We start from the raw sequence: 7,404 nt of genomic DNA on the forward strand, positions 1-7,404 counted from the left end.
TTATTCTCACCTGAGGATGACCACTTTGTGGTCGAAACGCGTTGTGCTATTAAAATAAAAGTTTGGTGTGACGGGCTAATCGTGTTTTTGTTCATCGTTTCCATACCAAGAAGATCCAAGAAGAAGAACAATCATGAAAGAAAATAACGGGTGTTTATTTAAATTTGGCGTCATAGTTGGCGGTGATATGAGTGTATTGTGAACGGACTACAATTTTTAATAGGCCCGGCGAGGTGTCAAATGTCAGATTCCGGGATCTTACCTTAAATGGCATTTTTCTATAGGGCGCGAGTTCTGGCGCAGCCTGTATAATAGTACCTATGTAACTTCAAACTTTTCCATAATAATTGTAAAATATTTGTTTCGAAGAAACAACTTTACAATATTAAGCTTGCTTATTAATAAACAATCTAAATACTTGTTGAGCATAAGTCTAATTTTTTCTGTTATTTCTAATTTTTATATTTTTTTAATAATGTTAATTTCGAATGTAATTCAACTAATGTCAAAATTTCAAAGCATGAAAAAAAAAACTAAAAAAAGTATTTGTTTCAGTTTAGTTCTGCTCATAAAAAATAATAAAAAAAAAACAAGATTCCTTTATTTTTTCTGTTCATTTACAGGTAAACCTAATTTTTTTTTTCAATAATTAATAATTTTGTCACAAGTTACATTTCTAATGCTTTTGCAGGACTTTTTCTTAGTACAGAAAAACACCAAGCAGCATCAAAATCTAATTCCGAAATTCCATTTATTTAATTCGCATCTGGGCTAAGTCTCTGTAATAACACTCGCCTAAAATTAATTAGTCGGTTACATAATTCGTAAGGTGTAATCATAGCGCAAAAAGGATAATAGAGGTTTCTTCAATCCCTTGTAAATATTTTAATATCCTCAAACCCGAAATCGTTTTCACAGTTAGATGCTCCAATTAATTGGTGGTGGAATCGACCACCACCTCACTTAGAGGAAGGATATTTGAAAGCTGTCGCGTGCTGCTGTAATATTACTCTGACAGAGCATTCATCACCACTCCCGGCGAGCTCGTACGGCCTTGCACCACCGCTACGCTAATTGTGTTTTATGACGACGACCAACCCACCAATTTTTCAAACGAGTAATCAAAAGCGAAATGTGCACAGGATTCCAAAGCACAACACTTGAATTATGCGCAAGGTGGCCCAAAGGACACTAACTTTGCCTTATTTAACACCTCTAAGAGCCAAGTTCAAGTGCCAACAACTGACATATTTCACAATTAGTACTTTCCACGTTTTATACAAATCTGAGCAAAATCTGAATAAAGATAAAAAAGAATTCTATTTTTTAATATTTTGTGTCTTTAACAACACTATTAACAAACTCGTTTGGGTGCGTTAACAGCCTAGTGTATTTTAGGTTTTTAATGTTGATCACAACGGCGTTGAAAGTAAATTGTCTGCTACGTGTCACCTACTGACACAATATTCCCTGAATTTAAAATAAAAAAAAAACAGCACAAGACCATTTAAGCAACTCTTCGCTACGCGGCTCGTATTAGAACTTCAAACTCTTGCATGAATAGATGCATTCTGCAACTCGTATTTTAATACTCATATGCTTTTCTTTGTTCATTATCATTATAAATCTGTAGAATTTTGTTGATTTTAGTTGTGTGGCTTATCAGCATTATAATAATTCACTATGCCTACAGTGTAATCGCGTGACTGTGTGGTGGACACTACTTATATTTTTTGTGTAAATGTTATCATTCGAGACACAAGCATAAAATTTCAAATTAAAATTTTATCTCTCATACAGGATTAGATTTGTGAAATTTACAACTCACCGTAATACGGTTTACGAGTGACGTTAAAATGTCGTTTCCTAGATGTTTATTAACAGTTATAATTAATTTACTATTGGATAGCGTGACTCTCTGCCTACAGTTATGTCTTTGTGTATTATTTCTCTTGCATAAAGAAGCGATTTGTACAAATAAGTTAAAGGAGAAAAAAATATAGTTTGTTGTTAGACAACAGATGGCCCGGAATTAATTTATTTTATGTTGTCTTTCTCATATTACTCAAAAACGGTAACGCGGCAGTTTTTTGAGTCGTTTTTTGCAAAAAACTAAAACTTGGCATAATATACAGGGTGCGCCAGAACTCGCGCCCCAGAGAAAAATGCCATGTAAGGTAAGATACCAGGAACATGGAAAAAATGTTAAAAAAAAATTATCTATAAAAATTTCGAAGTTATGAGAATTTAAATTTTGCACTTTTACTCTATTTATTTATGTTAAAAAAATAATTTTCCAAGTTTTTTTGCTACAGGCTATTAGAAGAGGAAACAAGGAAGCTGTATCCTAAATTGTAACTCTGTTCAATGTTATTTGTGGCTTTTATTGGCAAAATTTTTGTACTTTTACTAAATAATTGTGAAAAAACATATACCAGATCATCAGTACCATTAAACAGACATAAAAAATGTCAAATGTCAAAAAATAAATGTCAAAATTTTTTGACAAATAGAATTTTTTAAACATTTTTATATGTTCCTGGTACCTTATCTTACTTGAAATTTTACTCTGGGGCGCGAGTTCTGTCGCATCCTGTATGTAAATGTAACTTTATTTCAATAATTTTATTTTTTCAGGACAAAATTATGATTTTCTTATATAACGTAACACATTTATCCGACTTCAAGTTATAAGAAAAAACTATAACGAAATTAATTTCAGATTTTATGGATCAATAAAAATTATGAAACCAGAGAAAAATAATTATGTTTGGAGCACTGCAATATTTCACTTTATTAGACCCGATTTCTAGAAACTACTTGGTAATGTTTTTTTTTAAGTTTTTTAAGTCAACCATTTTTAATAGCCCAAATTTACATCGATATCGATAAAAAATACACATATTTTTTTCAAATCCTTTTTTAAATAGGTAACATAAAAACAAAACTTACTTTAAGTAGGTTTTTGGCTACTACTTGGAACTACTCCAAGTTGTCCGAAATTGGCTAGAAACACGTTATAATGATTTAAAAGATCAAGTTTTAGGCTTGATTTAACATATTTTTTTAACTTGAGTTGATTTGTAGCTTAATATCATTTTAATTCGCTCAAAATTAATTGAAATAGCGTTACTGCAACCTAAAAAGTTAAATTTGTGTATTTGTCTTGATAAAATCACTTGCCTTGAAGTTTTGACAAAAAAAAAGTGCAAAATTGCAAAGAATTTACTAAAATAGTATTTTTATGACCTAAAACAACAACTACTTTTACAGGTTTAATCAAAATATTTCAATTTGAGTCAATTTATACCTCCAAACCGTGCTAAGTTGTTCGAAATTGACTGAAATCGCATAATTTTGATTTAAAACAACCACTGTTTTGTATGTGATTCACTAAAATCTCTTGTTCCTGCGACAAAATAAGTTAAAAGTCGCGGAATTTTCTAAAATTATATTTTTATGCACCAAAGAGAAGTTTTTTTGGTTAGTCAAAATCTTAAATTTTGTCTGAAACAAGTTTTAATTCATTTAAAACTGGCTGAATTAGCGTTATTAATTATTACCTTTATAGAACATTGATTTTCTTACTTACTTCGACAAAATCGATTGCTTTGTGTTGATTTCTAGTTCCAAAATGTGCCAAAAATAACGTTATTAACACTTAAAACGACAAGTTTTTTTGTTACTAAATAAGTCTTTCAGACTTGCTTGAAATATTTTTTTCGACCCTAATAGAAAATAAGTTTTTCCACCCCTATTTCCGAAAGGAAATGACCAATTACCTTCCTTATTTATCAAAATTACATTAAAAATATGTATATGTAACCTCTCAGGGAGGTAAAATAGAAACGAAAAAACATGTTGCTAGATTTAATGGCGAAATTGGGATATCAAAAAAAAATGTAATTTTTTGCAAGATCCTAGGAAAAATTATATGTATTTCACTGGAGGAAAGTGTCTTTTCCTGTTACTGTTACCTCGACTCTCGAGCAGTAACTTCCACCTGCGGGAACAGAAACATTTTGTTCCCTTGTAATACAAATAACTATTATTTTGTATCTATTATTAATTTTTTTTTTATTCTTCTTAGAACGACAATTTTAGCAGTAAAAACTTCTTGATTAGAGGCAATTTCTGTGTCAAAAACGTTCGAACTTATAAACAATAAATTTAATTTTTTTTAGAAAAATCGCTTTTTTGTATAAATTTCTAATTACATAATGCATTAAATCGCTCAAAAATTGCTGAAATAGCGTTCTTCAAACAAAAACAACAATTTCTGGTTTGTTTTTGACTTTATTTATATCTACATCACATCGACAATTGAAATACTTCTAGTTCTTCTTGAATCCAAATCGCCTAAAAATAGCAAAAAAATTGTAAAAGTTTAGACCCGATTTCAAAGTTTTTCTTTTCGTACGATTTTGACAATTACCTCACAAGTTTTGTAGATATTTTAATTTAATTTTTTTTTGTCAACAGTCAACATCTATTTAATGCATTATCAAACATCCTTTAAACTCTTACAAAGTCCGAATATTTTCAAGTAGCTCCCGAAGTGGCCTCCGTCGAAAATTCTTGTTTGTCTCGAAATCCAGCCAAAATCTCGAACAAACAACCCCGTGATTGTTTTCTACCTCGTGTTGAAGCGTCCTCATCGAGGTCACATTGTCGTAATGTTGACTGTTAAAACTCTCGAGTGAAGAGGCTGAACGAACCAATTTCGTGTCGTGGTGCTTGATGTCGCTTACACGGCGATTTGCTGTAAATTCTCCTTTCAATCGCTTGACAATGGATGTTAATTAGATTCCGGCAATTCATCTCATGACGGCTTTGTTTCCCGTTTGACCGAAATTCGGCGCTGAAGACGTCACGTGTTAAGTGGACGGCGAGGAGAGGCCCTCGAAAGCCCAACGATTTATCAATGGGTGAAGCGAATATGTGCAGCAGCATAGTGTAATCCTTTCGCGTAAGGAAGATCCATGGGGAACCCACACACGCGTTCCACTAAGAGGATTCCGGGATCCCGAGGGAGAGCACTAGATTTATGTCGAACGCGTGAAACGGCTAGACACCAAGGAGATTTTGATGCTTGACAGACATGAGCACTTTAACACAAAAAAAACTGGTGTTTTTTTTTCAGTTTTTAACACCCAATGGTCTTTCATCATCACCTCCTCGGAATAATTTATCCAAATCAAAGATGTACACAAATCTACAATTTTAAATTTTAACAATACTCCTAATGGTCGCATTTCTTCTCGAGTTTTACCGCTGAGAATTCATCCTAAATATTCCACAAGTTGTACCGAGATTGCATAATAATTCTCCTCTATTTTCACTAAAACTGCGTTTGATTTTCTATTCAAGGTAGCTCGAGAATGTTTCACTTCAAACCACATTTCCTTAATTACTAATAATTTATCTAAAAGCTTGACGAGTCGGGTGGGTATAGGGCGGAAAACTGTTGTTTTCATGACGCTCAACCGCATGTAATGAGATTATTTAGGGTATTTGAAATATAAGTAATGAGATTGTTATTAATAGATAGAAATCCGGAATTTGCTAATAAATTAAAGACTTAAAACAATTGAAAATAATTTATTTAATAAAAAATTCAATTGATTAATTAATTAATTAATCTCTTGAAAATTGAATTTTATATTTAATATGATTACTAAGGCTCGGATTATATGCAAAATGCATATTTGTTATTAAGAAGTATATCAACAAAATTGTAAGTTTTCTATGCATATCTAATGTTTTTTGATTAAAATAAGCCAATTAAAAAATGCATATTTTGGCAACTTCGTGCATATTGTAGGAAATAATGCATATTTGTGCATATTTTCTTCAAATTACAAATTTCCGATTAAAAATTTCAGTTAAAGTTAAAAATTGGCCAGTTATAAAAAATGATCCGATTACAAAATATGTTAAAGCGAAAACAACCAGTAATTCGTAAGCCGGACTCAAAGACTTAGTATCCTGCTGAGTGATTCCTTTGTAAGTTCATTTTATACAGGATGAATATGAAGTTTAGAACCAAACGTTTTTTTTTTAATTTTTTGCCTCTGGAAAATAATAATTAAAATAAAGTAATATAAAAAATCTGATCGTATTTTCAAAACGAAATTTTGTTTTGCTTTGAGTTATGCGATTTTTTGTCAATTTTTTTTATTTATTTATTAAAAAAAAACTATTTTTTTTAAATTAATAAAAAGTAGATAGTCTCTAACACAGTTGTTTTTGGGAGAGTATACAAAACATTTTTTTAGGAGGTTTCCATTAAAAGAAAAGTTTTTGTAGAACTCAAAAACAAAACAAAAAATTTGAAATATTTTATTCTTGATTAAACATTCAGTTAGTTTTTAAAAAATGTTTGGTTCCGCACCATTCACCTAGTGTAAAACGAATAAATCCTTCTATGTGGATAACTAGTTGCCTGCAAATGAATTTTAGCAAAATTGTTTAAAGTGATGTAATAGTAACTTTATTTTGACGTTAAATGTGATCTGAAAAGTATAGATTTCTTAGAAAGGCTTAATTACTAGGTTGTTAAAATGGCTTGTCTGAGGCAAAACCAATTTATTTATTCTCTTTCGTTCATCGTATGCGGTTTAAGATGATAAAAAAACAAACTTTAGTGTACTCGAGGATAAAAATTTATTCTAACTTTGATTTTTTATTGTTAAAAGTTTTGCAAATTGATGCATATTTGGCATATATTCGAACATATTTCTTAATATTTTGTGCATATTTCTATGAAAATACGTGCATATATATGCGCATATTTTACGGATATTTCTGAGCCTTAATGATTATATACCAACACAAAAAATTTCCGGAATTTTTTTGACTCATTAGCTAAAATTTATAAGTGAAAATTATTTGACAACAAAAACAAACCCCAAATTTAATCAAACTTGATTTTAAACATCAAAAACTAATACTTATAATTGAACTCGTAATGTCATGCAATTTTCTTACCGAATACCACTCGTATGTTGATTGAATCCGAGAATTTTGACCTCGTGATTGTCAAAAACACGTTTTTGACAATCACTCAAAACAATTTCCGAAAACAATCAACACACTCCGGAAAAACGTATTGTCAAAAATTACGTTCCAGAGACTCAATTTTATTCTAATGATGTTGTTTTCTTCTTAAAGTGGGTAATTTAATTTAGAAAATAGGTAATAATTTTAATCTTAATGTGAGTGTCTTATCGTCTTATAGATCAAAAATGTCAAATTTTTGATTCAAAGATTATTTAATTTTAATGCTCAACTCCACAATTTGCTAGAAATAGAAAACAAATCTAAGCAGAATTATTAAATGTTTTAAAACAATAAAATAAAATAACAAATTTATACAACTAGATTTTAATCTAGAGTACTAAC

The sequence above is a fragment of the Tribolium madens genome, unplaced genomic scaffold (assembly GCF_015345945.1).
Source record: "Tribolium madens isolate multiple individuals breed KSU strain unplaced genomic scaffold, Tmad_KSU_1.1 Scaffold_11;HRSCAF=98;Tcas5.2_LG3b, whole genome shotgun sequence".
NCBI lineage: Eukaryota > Metazoa > Arthropoda > Insecta > Coleoptera > Tenebrionidae > Tribolium > Tribolium madens.